Source organism: Rhamphochromis longiceps, linkage group LG17 (assembly GCF_057381845.1).
Source record: "Rhamphochromis longiceps isolate RC_006_pf linkage group LG17, R_longiceps_female_GT1.1, whole genome shotgun sequence".
Taxonomy (NCBI): Eukaryota; Metazoa; Chordata; class Actinopteri; order Cichliformes; family Cichlidae; genus Rhamphochromis; species Rhamphochromis longiceps.
Genome location: NC_140573.1, coordinates 26,280,674 through 26,305,149, shown reverse-complemented (window position 1 = coordinate 26,305,149; position 24,476 = coordinate 26,280,674). Strand labels below are relative to the sequence as shown.

General features: G+C 42.0%; 1 protein-coding gene across 3 annotated transcripts in view; it reads left to right on the top strand.

Moving 5' to 3' along the window:
* The window catches only part of syt1a (synaptotagmin Ia), a 217,026-nt gene that overhangs the window by 102,436 nt on the left and 90,114 nt on the right, over positions 1-24,476 (top strand). For 2 of the 3 annotated variants that reach the window (XM_085386890.1, XM_085386887.1), the window contains exon 3: positions 2,280-2,360. The gene's annotated coding sequence lies outside the window, so the exon portion shown is untranslated. Of the gene's footprint in view, positions 1-2,117; positions 2,180-2,279; positions 2,361-24,476 lie in introns of those variants that run through there. The other variant, XM_085386888.1, reaches the window with a different exon arrangement.

The following is a 24,476-nucleotide window of genomic DNA, read 5'->3' as shown; positions in this document are numbered from 1 at the left end:
GCTGCAGACTTCCTTTGCTCTCCCAGCTCATGTAGCAGATCTGTTGCAGAGAAGAAAATGGATACTGTTCACGTGTGTTATTATTAATCTGTAGACAAAACAAGGAAACACTAAAGGGATTCAAGGATTTCATTGAGTGAGGATGATTGGATGACACATGACCCGTTAAGAAGAGGAGCGCCTGGCTGATTATCGATGGAAGTGCAGATGAACATAACAGGGAGGCGTGGAACTCTTAGTCACTGATTCCACATGTGAACACATGAAAAGGAGGTTTTTATGTCTGGGTTGTAATGTTACTTGTACAGTAATGCAGTGTCACAAGCCAGTGTACTCTTAGTTCCAGTCCAAAGCACCAGGGGGAGGGTTGCATCAGGAAGGAAACCCAGCAAAAGCATGGAGGTCATTAGTAAGATTTCCATATCAGATTGGTCAGAGGGTGCTGGTGGAAAGTGTGCTAGTCTGAAGACACAGGAAGAGGAGAGGAGGAAGACAGTAAGAGAGAAGGGAGGGATATACTGGGCTAAAGATGTTTAATGCTGCTGGGCAGAAGGAAAAGAGCCAAAGAGAAGGTTAATGAATGTAGTGAAGGAGGACATGCAGAGGGCTGGTGTGACAGGATGTATGGCATATGATGAAATAGAGGGATCACAGACTTGAGATGGCTGCTCCATTTATGGGCCACTTTTGTGTAGAAGCAAAAGAAAAAGATGACAAAACTGTAGACATCATGCCATAACAGCCCAAATCACTGGATGTGGCCAAGTATCATGACTGAAAAAATATGTTATAACTAAAATTAAGGGTAGTCAAATTGCCTGCCATGCTAGCTGGTTTACACCCCACTCTTTTCAGTTCTTGCTCTGTTTTGTGTATGGGGTAAGTCAGTCAGTTTTCTACTGTTAATATGTACATGGAAGAATGGGGCACCCCAGAACATACTGCCAAATACTGAGTAAGGATTTAGGATTTTTCAGGGGCACGCATTTCTCAATTCAATAAAATGTACTGGCACAGTTTGTCTGATATAACATGTCCCAGGATCACTTCAACTAACATTATCCACCATAATACTGACACCTTTGACAAAGAGGCAGGGCAGTGAATGTAGCATAGCTTGTACATGTGTAATTTTGACAAGCTACTTAGTAAACAATGAATTATTAATGACCATAAAAGTGGAAATGGATAAAGCATTTAACACGTAACATTTTAGTATCATATATTATATTAATCAGAAATATTATCAGATATTTCAGTCAGTGTAGGGCTCTTTTCTATCTTATTTTGCCCTCAAACTAAAGCTGGAAGTCAGCCTAGGTTCTCGTATATTTCAGAGTATCAGTTCAGGTGCCGTCGGCCTCAATGTGTCCACTGAAGCGAGGTCACGACTGCTGAGAAGATTGCTGTTGCTGGCTCTCCTTTGCCTTTGCATCTGCTGCCCTCTCCTTGGAAGAGCCATGTGCCACATCTGGTCCGGCTGAGTGTCGAAGGGACACGAGGCAGCTCCTCGAGGCAGAGCATTTGCATACACTTACTCTGGGAATGCCCTTGACTAGCTGTCTGCAGAATGGGACGTGAGCAGCATCGGATACACTAGTGAGACCTGAAGAGAGAAAGGGATAGATGGAGTGAGACAGCAAGATGGGGAACGAGTGTTGAGAGGGGGGGAATTAAGGGATGGCTCTCAGTGGGGACTCTAAATCGTATACAGTATGAACGCCTCATTAGCATTATTCATTAATCCCACCATCTGATGTTATTAGCCTTTCATGACTGGCTTTGTCTTATTCCGAGAGAAAATATCTTTTGAAATGGTTCATCAAACAAGAATAAGTTTGTAGATGGCATGTGGAAATGCACATCTAATAGTACCTCCGACTGATATTTGTTTTCACGGAGCAGAGCGTGTGAGCGGGTGAGGGGAAATGTCAAAAAAAAATAGTGAGCTGAGAGAATAAGGGGATGTGTGCATTTTGTCTGACAGAGGAAGAGCAAGTGAGGAGACCGATGGAAAAAGAGAGAAGCTGGGGGAGGGGGCTGGAGTAGGTGGGCGGGAAGAGAGGAGGCTAGTGTCAGGGACAGAGAACAGAGAAAGAGAGAGGGAGGGAGAGGGAGGGAAGGAACAGTGAGCTGCTCGCCTGCCGGAGCTGTCAACTGGGTGTTCAAGTGTATGATCGTGAGTGCTTCTTGAGCCGTCGTGTGTGAAAGAATAAAGGGGGATATTGCTTTTTAGCCACTTATTTTGGTTTTCCTTTTTTTCCCCCTTCTTTTCAAAGTGTCACATCGAGCTCGCGCTGCAAACTTGAACCCCTTCCTGGGATTGTGAAGAGGACCCAGGGTAGACAGCGTGCTGCCAGGTAAGAGATGTCTTTTATTTTGTTTTCTCCCCTCACAAAAAGGTAACAGTGGAGAATCGCAGCGTGGAGATGGAGACGGCATGTTTTTACAGTCAAAAAGGCACAGGAGCTCCGCTTTGCTGTGCTGCTTTAAAAAATACCGCATGCCCGCTTGAAATCCAGAGAACACGCTGCCTGTGATGTGTGCGTGTGCGTGTGTGTGAGCTTGAGCGTGTCAGCAAACATGGCTCTGAGGACTCCGTACTGTAATAGTGATTGGAAGAGTCAGGTCGTATAGAGGAAGAGAAGAGGAGGAGGAAGGGTAGGAGGTGCCGTTTCTTTTTGACAAGGGCTTATCCAGGGTGACAGATGGATGACAGGACGTCAGATTTACATTGACAGGATTTACTAAAAAGGGAAACAAAAAAAAACAAAACATATTTCCAAGATTAGACTAATATTGGAGAAAGTGCTTGTGGTTCTAATAGTGGGTCGGTAAATACTTTCTACACGTGGAATCAGTTTTTCTTGTGGTACTGCTCAAAATGTTTGTTCGGTGTGCTTCAACATTTTTAAGTTGTGACGGTGGTGGGGTGGGGTGGAGTGGGGTGGGGTGAGGGGGAGTAAGCAGACTCCCACACAGGGTTAGCCCGAGCTCCAGATCAACGGCTGTCTCAGGGTGGCAGCGGTACAGTCAGAGGAAACCATTACTGCCCTACAGCCAAGAGAACAAACATGCTGCTCTTAGCAGGTGTATCCACTATGTATTTAGTATTGTGGCTTCCTGACCCAGGGCTGGCTTTCTATGTCGTTTAATGAGAAGTTGTGCTGTAATCGAATCAACGTGCTGCCTACCCCACCGTTTGTCATTTCCCCTTTGTCGTGCCTTATCTCTTCCTCTCTCTCTCGCGCTCTCTCTGGCCTCATTATCCCAGATTCCAGTGAAATGAACTAGTCGATCTCTCTTCCTTCAAATTCTTCCCTCCACCCATCCATCCACGCGAGCTGAGGTACAGTAGACATGAAAGAGGTGAAAGTTGGCAGATTGTGGGGGTTCAAACAGTGCCCGTCTGTCAGTCTTGCGCTAGAACAAGGCAGCACAAAGCTCCAGTCTTTTCAGGCTCAAAACCAATACATTTGGGTTTTACTAAATTTTCCCATCACCTTCCAAATCCTTTATTCTCCTACAAGGTCCAATAAATTCTTTTCACATCCGCAGCGCCTTTGTGGCTCATTGGAAAATGGATTTGTACGTCCAGTAGAGGACATGAAAAACCTGCTCATCTCTCATATTCATTCCATTGTTATCATTTGATTTATGTGTAAGATCATGAGTAATTTATGGAAGCTATTTAATAAGATTAATTCACTTTGAGAATAATTTAATCATTTTTTTGGGAAAATATTACACCCGCTGGCATTGTCATGTGATTTCACAACTGTGTGTGTTGCACGTAGGTGTCTGTGCTGTGTGCTACGTATCTGACTGCGAGAGCTCCCTTCGCATCAATAGTTAATGAGCGTCTCAGGCACTCGTTCACATGGCCTATTCACTGTGTTTTTGTTTATTTAAACAGCCGTTTAGCCTTGAATGTCAGGTACCGTGCTATAGTATTGCAAAGCTTTAACACATCTCGGCCTGAGTTGTGGAAGTAAGCAATATGCTGACCTTCACACAACCTTGCAACGTTACAGTGGGCGCTTTGTGAGTTATTGAGGGCTGGTAATATCTGAGAGTAATAAACTCTCTCATAAATCTCATAAAAGAGAGAGCAAGAGTCATAAACTATGGTAAGGAAGAGGGAAATTTTTTACTTTTTACATTAAATTAATTGAAACTTAGAGAAAAAAATCCCAATCTATCTGTAAATCACATGTATCTCCTGTACGTTTGTGTGTGTTGGAGACCTGAGCGGATCGCTCCATCCATGGACGTTACCGCTTTTGCTGCCCAGAGCGCCAGACAGCTCCTTTCGGTCCACTGGATGCGGTCTGCTCTCTCCGTGACTCATTGCCTCGTCCTCTCTGATTGGCTGGCTTTTCTACTCCAGGGAAAGACAGGATGGAGTGGGGTTGGCCTCTCATGACCAGGGATCAGCCGTTCTTTTCACACAACGTCCCACTGGAATTGCATCCTCAATGTGTCGGCCTGAATTTTAAAACACAGGCAGGATGTAAAAAACCCCAAACAAAACAGAAAAGGCTTTTGATCATCGAAAAAGTGCAACTGCTGTCTTTCTTTTGTGTCACACATTCAGCTGGGTTTTTTTTTTTAGGATATTCTACTGAGGCAGGCAATGTCCGACCTAGCTCTAGCCACAATTGTTCTTTCTGTCTATCTAAGGGATGTATTCAGACCTCCAGCTCCCCATCTCTTTGTAGATGACGCTGTCACATGTGACAGCTCTGAAGCAAACAGGGCGTGGAGCTCCCTGCCTGCTGAGACTCTGGCTTGTTTGCCACTTACAGACAGTCCCAGCTGAGACAAAGTCCAAGCTGCTCCATCCGTTCATCCAGCCAGCAAAATTCTTATTTTTTTTCTCTCTGTGGGAGCCTGTGCCTCTGCGCTCAGGCCGTGCAGTGCTGATTCAGAACCATGGACAGTGGTCCTGTGCGCAGGGTGAAATTTCAGCACCACCTCCTGTGGACAGATCCCATAGTCAGAGAAAAATGGAGCTTTCGGAGTGATGGCCAAAAATGGGATGTGCTGCAAGCTGACAGTGTGAGAGCAGGGAAATTATGCAGGACGTTGCCTTGTTTGTAAAGATTATTCATGTGGTGATTAGATAATATAGTGCGAGGAATGACAGATTCAGTGTTTTGGTTGCAGGGGAACAGTCGGCGAGGCGCAGACACAACAGTGTTTGAGTATTTACTAGACTTAATTTGTGTTAACGAACTAGTACCGACTGTCGCTGAAGTCCATCAACATCAGTACGTAGCACTTAACCAGGTAGTTTGGCTGAACGATTACAAGTCCTGCAACACTGGCAAAGCTTACAAATGGGGTGTTGGATTCTTTGCCACACTGACTATAAATCACAGAAGTATCAAGTCGCTGTTTGCTTGGAGTCGAGGATACTTTGCTTTTTCCTATAGCTTCAACGTCTTCAGGATCTTGTAGTGTAAATGGCAGACTACTGATTGGTCAGGTTCTAGACACACCTTTTAACTTTAACTCTTCCAGGGTTTTCACCTAGAAGAGTAGGGTTCAAATCCAGTGCAAATCCAGAAGTTGCTACACTGGCTTTGAGGAGCTGCAGGTGGTGGGCTGTTTATCCTCATGAAAGCATGGCAGTTATACAATATTAAACACGTTATTTATTATCACATTCGCTATTTTTAACAAATATTTACAGATTCATTAAATATTAACCATTGATATTTTATATCCTTGCACTCCCTGATCACTCTTTTAAAGAGAAAGAAGTTGTCTTAAAGTAGAAATTTATGTTAAAGTGGGGAAAAAGTGTATATTGTGCTAAATTTGACAGAAAGCTACATTTGAATCAGCTGGATTATGTTGCTAATTTCTCTGCTGGATCTCCTTTAAATGATTACAATGATCTTCCTGGCTAACACCGAGTGTAAAATACACAGGAAAAATACCCTCTCCCACTGCAAAATGCTTCATTTCACTTTATAAAACACTGTGATTTGATTAATCTGCTTTGGCTGTAATAAAAGTGATATATGAGTCAGTCAGGGTTTCATCGATCCGTTTTATTGATTTTTAATGCATGGTTTTACACACCTGCATGCAAAGCACTTTAAAAACACAGCTTCTCGAGTTAGATTTATTGTGTAATCTAAAATTAATTACATTAATTGATAATAATATTTTGAATATAACCAGCGCTGCATATTCTGCCGCTGCAAAATGCAAATCACACAGTTTCGTGAATTAATTAAACGTGTTTTACATCTTCTGTGTGATAACAGTGAACACAGCGAGAGGGTGTGAAATCAGACATGAAAATGAGTTATTTCTGTTAGATGGGATCTTAGTGCACTCAATCGTCTGATCCACAGAGGCCGGTGGACTTAGCCTATCAGAGGGCGTGCATTTTGCTCCCACATGTGCTCACGCCCACACCGATACATGTACACTGGCTCAGCATGACATTGATTATGTGCACTGCTGCATGTCCTCCAAGAACAGACGATAGCCAGCACCCATCACCAACACTCCCCCTGAGAGAAACAATAAAAGCCTCCCAGTCTTTGACCTAAGGCTGTTTTTATCACCAGTGGACAGCAAAGCACCGGCCACTCCACTCCCACCCTGTCTTCTGAACCATCATTGTCATGTTCACTAATTGGGAAAGCTAATAATAAACCCAGGCATTTTAAACTAATCATCCAAATGAAGCCAAATGTGGAGCAAAAATCTTTTTATCTTGTTTTCATAATCAACTGCCAAAATCGTGACTTGAAAATCAAGCATAGTGTCATTTCACTTGATACACCTCTAAACCTTCTATTAGCAAAGTGACAAACAGGGCATTCAGTTTAAGCTGATGCATATTTGCTACATCCTGCAAGCCACTTGGGAACCCAGTTCCTCCTTTTCATGCTGTATTTAATGCATCTTACATTTGTTTTCGCCCCCCCCCCCCCTCTCTTCTGCGCTTGGGTCATTATGCTGCTCTCCCGTTAATCTCACCGTTAACCTGGAAACAGTGGTGTCGAGCAACAGAAACACCAATGACAGGAAGTGGGCGATATAAATACAGAGCTGATGTGAACTGGGGTTAAAGTGAAGAAAGGGAAAGAGGAAGGGTTGTGATGTGAAAGGAGCGGAGATATATTTTCCATCTCGGAACACGGCAGCAGCTGTCGTCCTTGTCACTGCACTATGTAAATCAGCATGCTGTCTGCTACGAGCTGAGTGGAAAAAAGGAGCCGCTTTTTATCACTAGATCTCTGACTCCGCAGAAGGCTCCATATTTGCCACAGACCTGCATTTACAGAGAGGAAAGGGCCAAGCCTGACAGCACAAAGAAAGTGCAGTTTTCTTTTTCTTTTTTTCAGCGCTCAGAGTACAGGTTAGTGAAAGGTAAAGGGAGAGTAGCACCTCGAACATATTTAAGTGTTGCATAGCAACAATCCACTGGTTTTCAGTAGTTAAAGCACTAAGCATGAGCTTGTTTTGTGTTTGACAGAATGTGAAATGAGGGAAAACATTTTTTTTCTTTGCTGTGTTAATCATCACTATCTTTGTGTCATAGTCGGGAAGCTTTTTAAGCAACGTTGTGCGAGCGTGTACAGCCATGAGTTCTATGACCATCGCTCACACAGAAAAATTACATGTCTGTATTTTCACTGTTACTTTTAGTAAATAGAAAAAAACGGAAAGTTTTTACATGTAACATGTGGTTTTATATGAACTCGAATCAGTGATGGAAACTTTTAAAAGCCTGAATTAATGGATTAGAAATAGGGCATAGACTGAGTAAATCTTACATCTGTGGTCAGATGTGAAGGATTTATAGATTATTTTGAATTATAAATAAACAGCCCAAGCCCAAAGGATGAACATGTACATAGAAAGTCTTTGTAAATCCTGCGGTCTTTTGCACATTTGTGAAATTTTGGGCCGCCGCTGATACTGATGCATGAAATATTAATTTGACCGAAAGGCAGTGCTGATACAGATCTTTTTTTTTTCTGTCTGTGTTGTTTTTTTGTGTTTAGTTAACCTCCTTTCATGGCAAGGAAACGAAGACAACTGTTATAAATAAACAGTGTTGGGAAGGTTACTTTTAAAATGTATTCCATGGCCCAAAAAAGTAGTTTGTTATGTATTCCATTAAGTTATTCAATGTGAGTAACATATTCTGAATACTTTGATTTACTTAATATATTGTCGTGCTTTTTACAACTACATGAATGTACTGTTGCTGTGTGATTGATTACTATTACTTAAGGCTACTCGCCACCGAGCTAACATTGTTAGCTGGCATTAGCTGAGGTTAGTTCATAGACTACGTTCAGAACTGCACATGATTATTTGCAGTTAGCAGGTTGTTAATTCTATCCATCAAGTCTAACAGTCTGCTGTCTATGAACTATAACCTTCGGTAATAGTAATAAATCACACAGCTATACTACATCGAAGATAATGAAGTGGCACATAACCCTGGTAGCTACCACAACTAAAACAAGGTAGTTGCGGTAGGCTAACGTTAGCTTTTAAAAAGGAATTTACTTCCAGATGTTTCTTTAGGTTGGAGGTCGAGTCTTTTGACACTGAGAGCAGCTTGGTCGCTGGCAAACATTTGGATTGAAGGTCAGATTTTGCGCAAATGAAGTGGTGTCGGAATTTCTAAGTAAGAAATGCATTCCTGCCTGTGCAGTGCTGGCTCTGTTGTGCTGGCTTCCGGTCCATTGTGTAACTGAAGCCACCAACATTAACAGGACACTTACATTAGAGCCTCTTATTGCATGTTTTGTTTGGGTTTCTGGCAATTTCAACAAAGTAACTGTATTCTAATTATCACCTTTCTAAACAGTAACTGTAACGGAATACGGTTACTTATATTTTGTATGCTAAATACTTAACGCCAGTACATGTATTCCGTTACTCCCCAACACTGTACATAAATAACTGAAGAGCTTTAAAGTCTTTCAGCTCCTCATCAGCCTTACTTTGAAAGGATTATCAAGCACAGTAGCTAACGTCGACTGATATCAGTCAAAAAAGGTGATGTTAGTCGCTGCATCAGCGTATCCCGATAGTCTATGTTTTTAACATATATGTATTTTAGTCAGTAAAGCAACATATAGCATGTCTGACTCTGTAATGTGATTAAGAAATGATTTTTGTATAAAAACGGCACAGTTTAATATTAAGTTATATTAAATTCTGCATGCAGTTGATTCTGTGACATATTTGTATTGCATCTACTTTTATGCATTGTGTTCATGTTTATTCTTGCACTGCTTTTAACTTAATAGCTCTTATTTCTGTATTTATTTTATTTCTACTTTTTTGTATTTCTTTATTTTCAGTTTTTGCATCATTTTTAATTTAGATTTCGCTGCATATTGGCTGTATATTGCTTTGTTACTCTATAAGAAGTATTACACCGTGCACTGCAGACCGTGACTTCCCTATCATGTCTGTAAAAATGAGCTTCCTTCCTGGTGAATATGAAGAAAGGGAAGAAGAGTTTGCTTATGTTGATTAGTTTTGATCCAAGTCTTAACCTGCAAGCCAGTGAAAATAGAATGACAAAACCGAGCCTGTATGTATGTAGTATCCATCCATCCATCCATCCATCCATCCATCCATCCATCCATCCGTCAGCAGTGTCACCTTCTCTCTTTGACCTTCCAGTCAATCCTGTTTTTCAGAAATTAGTGGATCTATCATGTTAAAAGGCTGTCACAGAAAGAGAAAAGCCAGGAGGGGGTTATCTGCACATCTGGCATTTCCTCCCGACTCTGTCCTTTAATGCATCGGGGCTGAAGGAGAGCAGGCTGTGGTAAATGGAGGGTCATCATTGATCTTAGATAGCCGCCTGGAAATGTACTATCAGCTGGCCCATCGAGGAGGCCCACTATGGAGGAAACAGATCCCATTACAGATGTGTCTTGCAGTGCTTGCAGTTGCAGCGCACTGGCATGAATACACACCGCCGCAAATGAACACTGTATTCATGCGCACAATTTTGACTCATGCGGTCATGATTGCGAGGCCGAGGGAGGGATAAAAGCAGCTTGCAGATGCATTTCAAAGCTTTCAGAGGTTTTTTTTCCTCCTCTCCTTTTCTGTGGCAGGGAGAAGTACAGAAGTGGCTCACGCAGGAGGCTCCTGTGCGAGTATAAATTCACATTTTCTTGCATTTGTTTGATGAGGAGTGGCAGAAAAGGCAGCTAAATGCAATCAGTGGCTTTGCACTTCCTCTGAAGAGCTACCGCACCCTCCACCATCACACACACACGCAGTTCACATCATTACGAATTTCTGGGATCAGAGAAACACAAGTGAAATGTTTAACTTAGACAAGAATACTTTCACACATATCACCTGCTCTCAGATGAGTTGAGAAGGTAGAGGTGACATGGCAATGTGTGATCGCGGTCATTAACTACAGCGCAATGAGCCTATGCATTATTCATCTGTCATCACTTTCACCTGCTGCCAACAGTCATGACTGAATTTTTGGGAGGAACATGTGCTTGCAAACATCTTAAGCCAGATCAACAAAATCCACCGCTCCACACTAAAGTCTGTTACCTGAAACCACCTGGGACCGAATAGCAGTCAAACAGATTATATATATATTTTTTATCATCACTGAAACACACATTTAAAAAGTATCCTAATGATTGTGTAACCCGAGCCTTTCTCTCTCCAACAAACGCAGACATCCCTCTCCATCTCTCTCTGTGTCATAACTGTCAGTATAAATAACCACTCTGGCTCTTGATATGATCAACCCCCAAGAGGAGAAAAAAAATTACCCAGAATGCACAGTGAGAGCGTAGTTCATGCAGAGAATGAGCTGTTGGATTATGGTGGCCTTAGTGTGACATTCAGTCAATACTCCTCGCTAATTTACTGTCCCATCAATAGTCACGGCATAGTCAGAGTTCACCCTCAGGACCAAGATGTCTTTAGGGAGTGAGTGCAGGGGCTAAGATAGCGTGTTTTACTTGGGTAAAGCATATTAATAATTTGGTAACTGTCTGTCGCCGCAAACTGTGTTTTGCATTTTCAGGTATTTTGCATTTTGTTGCATCATCCCACAGCATGCTATTTAAAGCATTTCTATTCAGCTTTATGTGGGTTATTGTATATATTTGGAGACATGGATCTTGACCATTCAGTCATGTTATTTAAAATCACTGGGATTTCATTTAGTGCTAAAAAAATATGTTTATTTCTTTCTTTTTATAATTCGATGCAGTGGTGCACCGTTTCCATTTCAGTTTACTTACATGTATTGAATATCTGTAATATCAGTCAGAGGCTGACATGGGGCAGTGAGCAGCATGTACCAGTGATGTTTATCTGTGCTTTCAACATAATTCTGCTGGCTAATGTGCAGCAGGAGTAGTGGGGTATAGATCCTAAAAATGGAGATGTTAACTCATGCATTACTTATAAAATATTTGCATTTGTATTAAAGAAAAAAATTATTCACACACTAAAAATCCTCCCAGCAAGGTTGAAGTTTCTGGTTTGTGGTCATGTGGCAGAAATGGCTTCTTTTACCCTTGATATTTGGTCTTGTTTAAACCTTTTCGGGGGGAAAAGGACAGTTAGCTCTAAAACACCAACATCAACGTCAGTACAGGCTCAAATATATGTATATAATTCTACAGACATACATGTCAGGGCCACAAGTTTAAACCTGAAGTTTTTTATATGCGTGAATCAAATGCACATATGTTTATATTGTACAGTTTCTCTGTATGTTTTTGTCCGAAAACTGTTTCTCCTTCATTATCGAACATAGAGTGGTAAACCAGTGGTTTATTTAGTGGAATCCAAGGTATTTCTGCCAGGTATTAATAGCGTAACCAGTATGTAACAGGTTTAAATATTAATTTTCTTCTGTCACAGTAACACAAATTGTGATTGTGTTTACTGTCCAAAGGTGTCAGTCCACTAAATGGAAATTGCTAAATTGTAGCTACATTGCTACAATTTATTTAAATTCTTTAAATTTATTTAAAGAATTTAAATAAATTTTAATTCTTTAAAATTATTTTGAAAATGTGATACAGTCAAAAAGTAATACAACAGAGACACTGGCAACTTAAGAAAAAGTGGAGGTCAATGTTTACAATGGCTTTGTCATTGGAGACCAAATGCAATGTCAGTCCCGTTATTCTTAATACGTTTGCCCTGACTGGACTGGGGCTGGAAAACGCTGGAGATGAAGTTTTAAGAGCTTTTAGTGAGCTGAATTACGCCCTCCAGGCACTTTTTTCTTGGATGCACCAGTCAGATCTGTGACAGTGTCTGACCTCGGGTTTTCTCCTGCACGCTCTCTTTGCCTTTTCCCCTTTAGTCCGTCAATCAATCCAGCCCCCATCACGCTCTAGTAAGCTTGACTGGCACTAAGGAGGGAATCTAGCCTTGCAGTGCTGTGAGTGGTCCTGGCGAATTCATATGCATATATATGTATATCCACACATTTCAGCTTTCCTTCATCTGTCCTCCCATGAAACGTTGCTCAGAAATGGAAGTAAACTGCTCAGCACCGAAGTGAAACACTGCAGAGGATAGCAGCTCTGTGAATGTAAGAGAGGCCCGTCACTTCTTCTGGTCAAGGACCTTCCTTGTTAGGTCATCTGGCTTTTAAACTGTCTAGCTCCTCTTTGCTTTTAATGCTCAGTACGCACCACTTTATTGATCCCCGCATTGATCCCTTTTAACGGCGCTGTCTTCTTGTCCCCGAGCACCCAGAAAATATCCTATCATGTCTGTCTACACATTATTACACCCCTCGCACAGCATCTGAGCTGCATCCTCTTTTGTCTCGGCGTGATTAGTGGTGACAGCGCTCGGAGTCATGTCTTTTGTTGTGTGTTGCGGGTGTATTGTGGCTTGTTGTTGTGTTTACCCGAGAGTGTGTCGGGAACTGTTTGTGACCCCAAAGCAGAGATGCGGGGGCGGTCGGCGGGGTTGAGAGTTCAGGGTTGCGGTCGTGCGCCACACGACACCACTCAGCGCCGCACTGTAACGATGACCCGGACATTCTCAGTCGCTCATCATGTTGTGATTTTTCTGCCTTACTGCTGATGGGTGGCTGCATGCATAATTGATTTTTTTTTAACCAAAGTCATAATTAAAACCTCTGATGGCACAGTGTGGAAATCCAAACTAGATCATTTCCAGGCAAAGGCTGTTAATTTCAATTTATGAACCAGGAATGTCTTGAGAGGGTAATGAACAGGACTGCCATCTGCATTTATGAACTAGTGTAAATTAAAGCTATGACAGGCTCTAATTAAGTCTCAAGCCACACTGGATTATTATTACACTGTTTTGTCACAGAAATGCAGAAGGCAAGGACATGAAAAGTGGAAGACAAAGAGAGAGACAGAGACAGAGAGAGGTGGTGGTGGGGGGGAGAAGTTTTCACTGTTCAGGAGAGGTGGTAATAAGATAAGCTTTTTTTGCAGCATGAGCTCACAGATGGCTGTCCTCTCCTGACGTGGCCAAGCCACTCCAGCTTCATTTATCTCCTCCTCACAGCATTGTCTCCATCTTTTTGGATGCCTCTCCATCCACCTGCGCTCCCCCTCCTCCTCCTCCCTCCCTCTTTATGATGTCCCTCACAAAAAACAAAAAAAGAAAAAGATTTCAGCCTTCATCTGCCTCATCCGGCATAATGAAAATGTCAGACTTTCCAGGCCTTATCTACTTAACCAATGTCCACTGATTGAATTATGGCAGAATGCTTCTTTCTGCTTTTGCTGCTGATTCAATTTTGAGTCTCTCAGAGCTTTTGATGTTTGAAAAGTTTTTAAAAACTGACATTTGGACTAAATATGTCAGGCTCCGGCCTTTATGGGTTACAATTAATAGCACACAAAAACTCCAAGGTCATCTGAGTAGTGGGACAAATTTATTTTATATGTTTGCTTATCTTTAGGTCACTGCCTTGCTTCATCTTTGCTCTCTCTCTCTCTCCTGGGAGGCTCAATACATAACCACTACTTCTCTGGGGCTCCCCCAAAAATTGGAGACAAAGATAGGCAAGAGAGGGAAGGCTGAGATGGTTTGGGGCATGGAAGAGTGGATATACTGGACAGAGGATGCTGAATTTGGAGCTTCTAGGGAGGAGGAAACAAGGGAGACCACAGAAAAGATTCAAGGGTGTAATGAAAGAAGATTAACAGGACACTTACATTAGAGCCTCTTATTGCTTGTTTTGTTTGGGTTTCTGGCAATTTCAACGAAGTAACTGTATGAATGAATCCAGAGGATTGGCGTGGCAATGTAGGATGCTAAGTATGGGGGTGATGGAGGCAGATGACCAGGAGAACAAAAAGCAGATAAAGATTATTTTTTTTAGTAGCTATTGTTTCTCCAGGTTTCTGGAACAACTGACACAACTGTTGAAACTCTTATGTGGCTTAAGAGAGTCTGATTGAGGGAAATAACAGGGCGTGAGTGAAAACAAGGCCTTAGACAGGCCTTATTTTGATAGAAAAAGCTTGAGTTTGTTCAAAATCAAGCACCAGGTCAGCAAGTTTCAATGTCTCAGCGTCTCATTTCAAATGGTTTTAATTGCACTGTCAAGTCTGTCAGGTGGTTACCTGAAAATTAAGAGCATATAACCTGTATCAGCACTTTATCCGCAACACATTTGAAGCCAATTTAAAGTTTACACATGCTGCTCTGACATTTCATGCTTTGTTTAATTGAATGCATAAATCGTGGCGACGTACGGTGGCAGAGGAATGCCTCCAGACAGTGCACATTGTGCTCCTACCACACATGGAGCCTATAAACACAAATAAAATGCTAAGCTGCCGGAGAATGCGCTTATTATTATGAAAGACAGAATTTGTCACATCTTTTATTTTAAGGGAGCTGAATTTTCACACTAATTCCCAGTGTTCTCGGATGTGTAAGGGACGGCTTAACACCGTGCACCATCCTTGGTTTCCATGACGACCGTGATCCCTGTATGATAATCGGATTCCCACTATAGCTGTGAAAACACTCATTCCAAGCAAATTATTACACGAAAACCGCGCCGAGGAATTCGACTGTTTGGAGATAAACACGCGGCGTGAAGAAACGCTCTGTACCTGAGCCAGCCTGCAGGGTCAGATGGATCTATTCATAACTACAGCAGCGGAGTAGATCATAAAGCCATTAGAAGCAGTGCCTGAACTACCCATTTTGTTTCTAACTCATGCACTTGTAAAAAGGACAGTGTTATCGACTCGTCTGCCTTTCACTTTTCAAAGTGGAGGATGTGGAAGGAGATGAAGCACATTTGTCGCGTGCTTTGTGTGGACAGCATGTACTCGACCACATATCCCATCACTAAAACAAGATGAAGCAGGACGAGTACACCCGGAGGTGCAACACGCACCATTTTAACATAAAGCTTGGTGTCTTGCACAGCACGATTCTTTTTTTGTGTGGGACATTCCTGCTAGTGAGAGGAGACGCACACACTAACACTTCCTGCACGATCACAGCAAACCTTGTTCACATATGGCAGGGAATCGTTTTTCTTATTTATTATTTTATAAACTTTTTTAGCAGTTTATACAGAATAGATTTTCATGGAAGAATCAGTGTTTATAGTCAATAAATAGTAGTTAAAATGCAACACATTAAGAGCAAAAGGTGGATCTGCTGCCTGGATGCTCTCATATTAGCAAACTGTCAGTAATGAAGGAGCCACACTGTAAAGCACACCCTGATTTATTGTATGTTCTACTTTTATTTTACTTAAACCTAGCAAAGTGCATAGTGGGTTTATACATTTTGTAGTTTTTGTAGGTGTTAACCTTTCTGAAGTTAGATATCTTTGATAAAATCCAGTCATACTGAAAAGAGCTTGTAAATCAGGTAATGGTTCTTTAGAGCGTACTTTGCTTCCCTCCCCTTCCCAGTCTTCTACTGGCCTGCGTTCACACTGTACTTAACAATCTGGGCCTAGGCATGGGTCACTTTATCTCACCATCTAACTTCCTCGCTCATGCTTGGCTGTCTCTCTCTAGCTTTTGAAAAGCTCTCTTGCAGAGCACAGTGACATTAATTATCTTGTGGATTTTGTGCGCAAATTGGGGAAGCAGTTGAGCTGGCCTTTAGGAGTCAAATGCACTCTATGGATTGCCTAGTGTGAGTGTGTATACGCCCTTAGTGATGACCAATAGGTTCGTTTTGAAACTACCCTAAAATGTGCCTCATTTTTTAAGAAGGAGACGAAGAAAAACCAGCATCATAACGGCATCATGACAGCAAATACAAAACAGACAATGTGAAGAGGGCATGATGACACAATACACAAAAGAACGTGGACTTTATATTTGATTATAATTTAGAATAGGAAAATCGAAAAAGATTTGTATTGTTATTAACGTGATTAATAAGTAAGTGAATGAAAGACATCCAGTGTGGTTTTAATTGCATCCTTTCTTATTTCCAGTCACTGAGTTGTTTCTTCTTTTTTTCATCTCGCGCTGTTAGTGAGAGAACAAAGGGCTTGCTGCATGAATTCTTTTCACAGGCACAGAATTAGCCCTTTCACATTTATCTCCAGCTCAGGGTATGACAACTATAGATCCTCTGTCCTTTGCACAAGACAAATGACCTTATTACCACAGCGGACCATTCAAAATAGGATCATGTCAGGCATGGCAAAACGCTTCTGAGAAAATACACACCCGCTCTGCGAGCCGTGCACTGTTTCTCAGGGAAACCATCAAAAGCACATTTTACAGACCAAATGAGTTTTAGAGCTTGTCTGGGCTTTCAACACACATCAAGGGTCTCATCCAGAACCACTGGTGGACTAAGCAGCATTGTCCGTTTTTTGTATAATTCAATCCGGCCCAGACCTTTGTGAAAGAGAAGAGATTTGCTGCTGAGGGTACATTTGTTTCACCGTAATGAAGTTTTTCTGTGTACTGACTGAGAGATGCCTGGAGGGCAACAGTCCTTCTCTGGTGTACTGTGCGTCGCTGTAGGTGTGTGTGGGCTTTTCCTCTTGTGTTGTCATATCTCTAAGGGGGCAGGAGAGAGAGGCCAGGCACACAATGTTCCCCCTTGAGGAAAATCAGCATCTGCATGCATAATTACACGATAGACTAGGATGCCCAGGATTCATTGTCTTTGGTAATGTACATAAAGCCCTGAAGCTCTCTACATTATCTACAGGTCACTATAGCTTGCCTTGTTAAATAATTCATGCTTGCAGCTGTGTGAGTAAGCAGTGAAAGTGTGTAAGGATCCAAACTGTTTAATAACAGGTAAACTCGCCTTTCTCTGTTAATAATCGATTGCGAGCGATTTAAGGGGAAGTTGGGATCACACTGACCCCCAAAGGTCACATCAGTCGTAGACTTTTTAGAGAGCAGAGTTCATTGATTTGGATCTGTGCAGATCTGCTGGGGACAGTAAAATCTAATGAGCCCAACATGCATTTGTGTCCAATCACAAACTATCAAGCCTGATTCATAATGGCAGACCTTAATAGCATGACTGATGGGGTAATAGACCAATCATATTTGTGTCAATCATCTCAAATAGGCTTTCTCTTTACAGGGGATACAATTGATTTACATCAAAATGGATGGAAGGAAGGTCAAAGTTTTCACAGTGTTACAAAGGGAAGTTTTTCTATGGAAAGTACACATATTATAGACTGAATGTTAACTACTTTAAGAAACGTTGAGGCACCACCTAATATGAGGAGTCCCAAGGTGATAAACAAGCATATTCAAATAAAATAGGTGGATTAAGCACACAGGATGGGCTTTTTGTAGTGGGTTGACTGTGCACATTTGCACCACTGGACCGCGTGTATAAAAACTAATTTGTGTTACCTTATTTGACAGAAGTGGCTCCATAGTGTAATTGTTTAGACATTTTTTTAACAAGCAAAAGATCCCTGCCTCCATTGTGGGAGGAGACACAAATCATTTTGGGGTTGTGTCAGGAAGTGCATCTCAGCCAAGTGCCTGCTTTGAGCACCCCTTTTGAATTAGTAAGCAGCCAAGTAGCTACCTAATCTTTTGACTTTTTTTTCCACTTTCTTGTTACATCCAGGGTCAATTTTTACAGCAAATTTGTATTTACTTTCAGTCATATCCCTTTGACTAAAACAACTCAAGTTTAAGCATCTAAATTCTTTTATTTTTAATCTAGTTTTAGTTGATTGAATATCATCATGTTTATCATCACGGCGGATTAAATGTAAAGTTAATTCAGCTGACTTAAATATAAATTGTAACATTTTGTATTGTGTTTATTGGTTCAAGCTGCAAATAGCTACAAAGCATCTTATTTTCCTTGACATCAAACACAAATACAGGGGTCCAAGATTACTGTTACCCAGGGACGGATCAAATGTGTACATCTAACCTTACTGCACCAGGCGAATACTTCTGATTGGATCACTTCGAAACTCATCTCGTCGATGGAAAACAACTGACAATAATGATAGATCAGTGAAATAAACAGTGGTTATATCAGTGATGTCGATTTTCCTTTGGTGCTTTGTTTTAATGAGTTAGAAGCACAGAAAGTTGTGAAAAACCTTGAAGCCATGAAGTCAAGTTAAGCCAGTAGACTTGATTTTAATATCGTCCTCTATCAGCTGATGATTGTTCTTACTTCTGCAAGCTGCTTTGCAACCTGTCTCTGCCCCAGTTCCTCCTCTTGATATTGTGTCTGATTTGATCAATGTCATGTTTGTTGTAGCATGGTCTGCCTCAGGCTTTGCATGCATGCACATGGAAGGATGGAGAAATATCCAAGATGTGCTGCCAAATATCCTTAAGATTAATGCAGATGGAAGAAACCCACCAGATAGCTTTAAATGTATATTACAGGTGGCATAACACAAAACTAGACCTTACAAATGTTTTATAAGCTACAGGAGTAGTTTAGTGTATTTTGAAGCCATAAGAATATCTAGCCCCACCCACAGCACTACCCATCACTTCTATCTCATTGGTGGAACCACTGTGGACGTACACTTCCTGCTTCATAGGACAGATTTAGCCTAAGTGAACTTGTTTTCATTTGAGTGACTCGTCAGATCATTCATCCTGGCTTTTGCCCCTCAGGTGAGCCACGCTCCTCACTCGATGTTTATGCAGGTTGTCAACACCTGACAGCAGCCCAAACAGGGCTGGCAGTTGGTTTTCTCTTTGCATGATCGGTCTGGACTGTTGGCCCACAGCTGAAGGTCAGAGTAGGGCAAACACCCACTCACACATCCTCATTCGCATGAAAAATCTGGACAATTTAGAAGGAGATTTATGGAGGAGCCGTGAGACATCTGGAAGACTGGAGGATGCTGAACGAGGTCCAATTAGACAGAAATTCAAGAAATCAGGTCTTGCAATCCAGTGACCAAGATATCTGAATATGTACACTGTTTCTAAAAGAATCCCTGCTTATAATATTCAGATGTTTGTTTCATTAACTTAGGATATTCATTAAAACATCCACATTTTCACTATTGTTTCCTGAAGTTTGATTTTAGCGTCACGTAAAAACAAATGAAGCCACTCTGTCTGTCTTTTCATTCTAGTGTCACTTCCCTAAACTGAAAGACTCTGTAGCAGCGAGTTATGGCAACAAATTTTCACCTTGACAAGTGGTGCACTCAAGTGCCACCTCCTTTGTGTTTTCAAAGCATCGTATGAGAGCTAAACAAAACTCTGTCTCGACTAAGCTCTTTAACGGAGACAAAGCGGTTGTCATTTTTCCTAACACCACCTAATTCCCCTAAATGTCACAGGAATGCGTCGGGCTGGTGCTGAACGGCGGCGGCAGCGACAAACGTGGTAGTGCCGTTTCCCTCTTGGGTGTTCTCTCTCTTTTTTCTTTCTTTTTTTAATCGATGACTTAGCTTAGCGCTCGCACTGTATATTTTCTCCACAGGATAGAGTCAGGCAGGTAAGATTTAGCTCAGATTGTAAGTTTACCTTTTTTTTTTCTGTGCCTTAAATGTCACCGCCAGGAAAACAAAGTGAATGCGAGAAATAGTGCCTTGGGATCCTTGTCACCGCATAAGCTGTTTCTACATCTAATTAAAAGAAATAAAGACATCATGTCTGGAATCTGAGCAGGTTTTTGACTTTCACCCTCTTATCCCGTGCAGTTTTGTAGATCGCCTGCAGTACTGGCTTCTTACAGGAAAGTCATTTCTAAACAAGTGTGGCTATTTCTCCACACTCCCTCGTGGGATAACTAACAGCTTGTTCAGTCAAGGGTTATCAGCTGCAGATGGCTGAATACAATAAACATGATCAAACATGGGGGTGGGTATTTTGAGACTGTTCGCCTTAAGCCAAGTCATAAGATGATGAAATCCCACCAAACTTGCAAGATTTCCTCATTTTCTCTTTGAATTATTTTAAGCGTTTTGCGTCAGTTTGACCTTTTTATATCAAGTGTACCTTATGATTGAATATCTTCTTTCATAGCAGTGAAGGCACAGCTTCTTTACCAGCTATAAACAATCTAACTTGTGTAATGAGATGTGTGGGCTGCCCCTCACTATTAATGGCTCCTATAAATCACCTATTTATCTAAGCTCACGACTAATGCTGAGTCTCAGCCTTTCTGTCTCCCTACAGCGAGCCACCTTCAAGCTATCCTGTCCAGTAATCTTGATTAATTCTGTTTACCTCGGAGCAGTCATTATAGAGAATGGCCCCTATAATTTTAGTAGACAACTTCTCAAAGTTAGGGCTTTGACCTCAATCCTGCACTGTTCTTTCTGCTCAAGGTTACTGTCTTTAAGCAGTTTGAAACTGGAAAGTATTTATTAGTCTCACCCTTCCTGTTGTGGTTTTTGGTTAATACAACTTTTCTCCTACTGCAGCATGAACTGTCATCCACATATATTTCAATAATTCAAGGGAGAGCGTTTCAAAGATGATTACACAGCAGCAAAGATAATATAGCATGCCATTTTTCTTCTAAATCTGTACAATGAAGAGAAGTAAACCTGCCTGCTCTCCAACCCTGCATCTCTATTTGCCTAATGATCATGCAGGAGAGGGTCCCACTCCAGCGACAATGCTGCCTGATTATATGGTCCTCAGCATTAACGGAGATAGCTTGTGCCGAGCCTTGCTTATGTCTCATCAGTTAAAAGTCTTTTGTGCATAGATAATGCTTTAAAGTCTGCATTTATTTGTATAAAACCATTCTGCAACTAATCCTGCTTCACCCTATCCACTCACACATCACTGATGGAAAACAGCGGACATGAATCGGTCCACTTATGTGCCATTTTGTTCACTTAGATAGAGGTCGATTGACGTCTCTGATTTGCTATTATGACAGTCTCTCTGTTGAGGTTCAGCGAGTGGAAAGAAGTTTTAAAAAAGTGCTAGATCAGTGCTCTTCTACACCAGCTGCAGTGTTTATGAGGTGATAACAAATTGTATTTTAGCTCAGCATAGGAGGTGATCCATCTCTATAATCATGGTTAGGTAGGAACTGAATGTAATGTCTGCTACAGTGTCGTATATTCAATTTGAACTAATAAGAAACCATTCACGTTTCCACTTAACTTGTTGAAATGAATAGCCATACAGCTGATTGGTGATTTTGTTCTACACGGTCGAAAGGGACAATCTTGAAGTTCTTAAAGAGGCTGTAATAACAAGGATGTGATGCTGGCTCATCCAGAAGTTAAAGTTATTTTCCCCGTCAGAACTACTTACAGTCAAAAACTATTTGATGGCGGCAAGATCAAACCATAGAACAGAGGGGTTTGCAGCTGTGCAGCAGCTGTGTGCTTGATAAAGAAGTTTAAATAGGGTGCCATATATGAGATTTGCCAAATAGATGTGTAGAAAGAAGCTGAAGTGGGATGGCCCTGAGACTGTGATTGATTTCTCTACCTTTATAGCTGGAAACGTTTCTTTTTTACTTTTACTTTATACCTGGAGATCACAGTATTTCCTGTAGCCTATATTGCCCAAAATGTCAGACAACAAAGAGGAGAGACAGAAGAAAGCCAAAAGAGAAAACCCTGAGCGCTTGGCCCTGCCACTCCCTCCTACATTGATTTCAAATGGAGCGGTGTAATAGACCAATTTCAGCTGTGCCTGGAGCAAACCAGTCCCTTTATTCGTGTACTCTGGTTTCTTCCTCTTAGGCCAAATTGCACAGGGAGTGATTCCCCCTCCCTGGCAGAATAAAATGAAAGAAGATGGTAGAGCTCTAAGGTTTTGGATAGGCACAGCAGAGAGCCCACATTATAAATGATAATGGAATGTTTGTATGCTCGGCTCCCGCCCCGCCTCATATTGTTCATTCTGCGGGCTCCCTGGGAGCTGCACCTCACTCCAAGGTCACACTGGCTTAGCTGGGGCCCACGCTTACAGTATCTGGGTCCCTCTGGTGGAGTAGGGTAGGTCTAATCACAGAGACAGCTGAGGTAATAAGCTCTGCTTCATCCGGCTGCACACAGAGAGGAGGAGAAGGACAGAAGAGGATTGGGATTCAGACCATGGCAGGGGGGCTGTTTCCTTGATTTTCTTTTCCTCATTTTTGAGAAATACTACAAATAGTGTAAAATAGATGTTCACCCAGGCTCTAATAACAAGTGTGCTTCTCGGGAGCATAATAGTGCTCTTTATTCTTATTGTTACGATTCACTGATTTCATGAACCTCCAGCATGGTTTTGGTGCAGTTAAAGGTAGTTTCAGTGTACTTATAGAGTTTTTAATGGTTAGAGTGGACCTTTTTTTGGAGGCGGGGGGTTTAAGCACCATCGGTTACCAACAAATTAGTAACCTCATATTTATACTAAGCATGTATGAGGGTGTTAATCATGGTGTAAATGAAACAACTATGAATGATAATATACAAGTTATTTCTAGTTGTCGGGGTTGGAAAGAAAGAGATTGGAGTAATTAAGCAGTCCATGGGAAGAGTGTGGCAGTGGCCCTATGATGCTGGATCCTCTGTGGATTCAGTGCTGGTTGAAAATCTCCAGCACTGATGGAAGTAGGTCAGCAATGATCTTGCAATGACCGTGTGGCATCGTGTACAGTAAGTGAGAACTCCTTCAGCCTCTGGAGGGGGTGGAGCTGCTGTTGGACTCCTGCCCCCATGTTCAGCAGATGGTGGTGCTCCTTTGGCCACATTCAGGAAGAGTTTGCTTTTTGCACCATGCTGCTAGCTGCTTTACCTCCCTCTTATGATTCACTTTGGCTGATGAGACCCACAACAGTCTGCAGGATGGAGAGCAAGAGACTCAGAAAGCAAAGTAAATCTTTGCTCAGTGGGATTGGGCAGGAATTGTGGCTGCCTGCACCGACTGGCATCAGGAAGTCTAGGATGCAGTTATGGGTGCAAATATTCACTTCCAGGAAACTCATCTTCACAACCATTTGATTTGGTCAGTGGAGCTGGGAAGACCCAGAGTGCCTTAGCACCATGATTTGTTTAGTGTTGGCTTGATTGTTGGCTTTACAGTGATAGTCCCTCAGGCTGGATCGTGTTATTCAAAACAGAGCCATGTCTCAGTAAACACATAGATGCAACAGTCTCTTAGGTTATGCAGTAAAGCTCCTGAAATCGACAACATCGGGTACTCCTTGGGAGCTGTCAAGTGGAGCAGACCCAATGCAATAATATCTCCCTGCCAGCTTTTGGCATCATAAACATTTATCAGGCCATGAATGCATTTCCCCTTCTTAGACTAATGCCACATGAAAATATACACAATGAAAAACTGAACTCTTGTTGCTAGGAGAGGCAAACAGTTGGCAGCCTACTGTGAGCCTCAGTACTGATGAGAAATATAGGGCTCATCTGGGTACCACACTGTGGGGTGCCCACAGAATTCCCTCTTTAAGGCCCAAAAGAGGAAAATTGCAATGAGCTAGTGTATATGGGTCACACACCGGTTTTTAAAAACCCATATAGGGCCCCAAAGGGCAAAACTGCTGTGAGTGTGGATTAAGTGTGGGGTTTCACCCACAGCTACCCACTATGGGCCTGCACAGGCATGTTTGCTGGGCAAAACCATCTGCCATGTTAATAATAATAATGTATACTTTATTGATCGCCGTGGGGAATTTACTTTATCTGCATTTGACCCATTCACTCAGTGAAGCAGTGGGCAGCCACTAAGCAGGCGTCTGGGGAGCAGTGTGTAGGGACAGTACCTTGCTCAGGGTACCTCAGGGGAGCCGTTCAGTGGATTTGAACCCTTGACCTTCCAATCATGGGGCAACCACTCTACCTACTGAGCTATCCCTGCACCAAAACACTATTAAACGCTAATGTCTGACTGCTCTCCACTACTGAGGCAGTATCAGCACCAATTAGGAACATTTTATATAATTTTCTCAAAACTGATCTTTAAGAAAATTGAACTGTGGCCTTATTTTCAAAACAAACCCCAGCAGCGTTAGAGCCGGTACGCTGCACTCAAGACATCAAA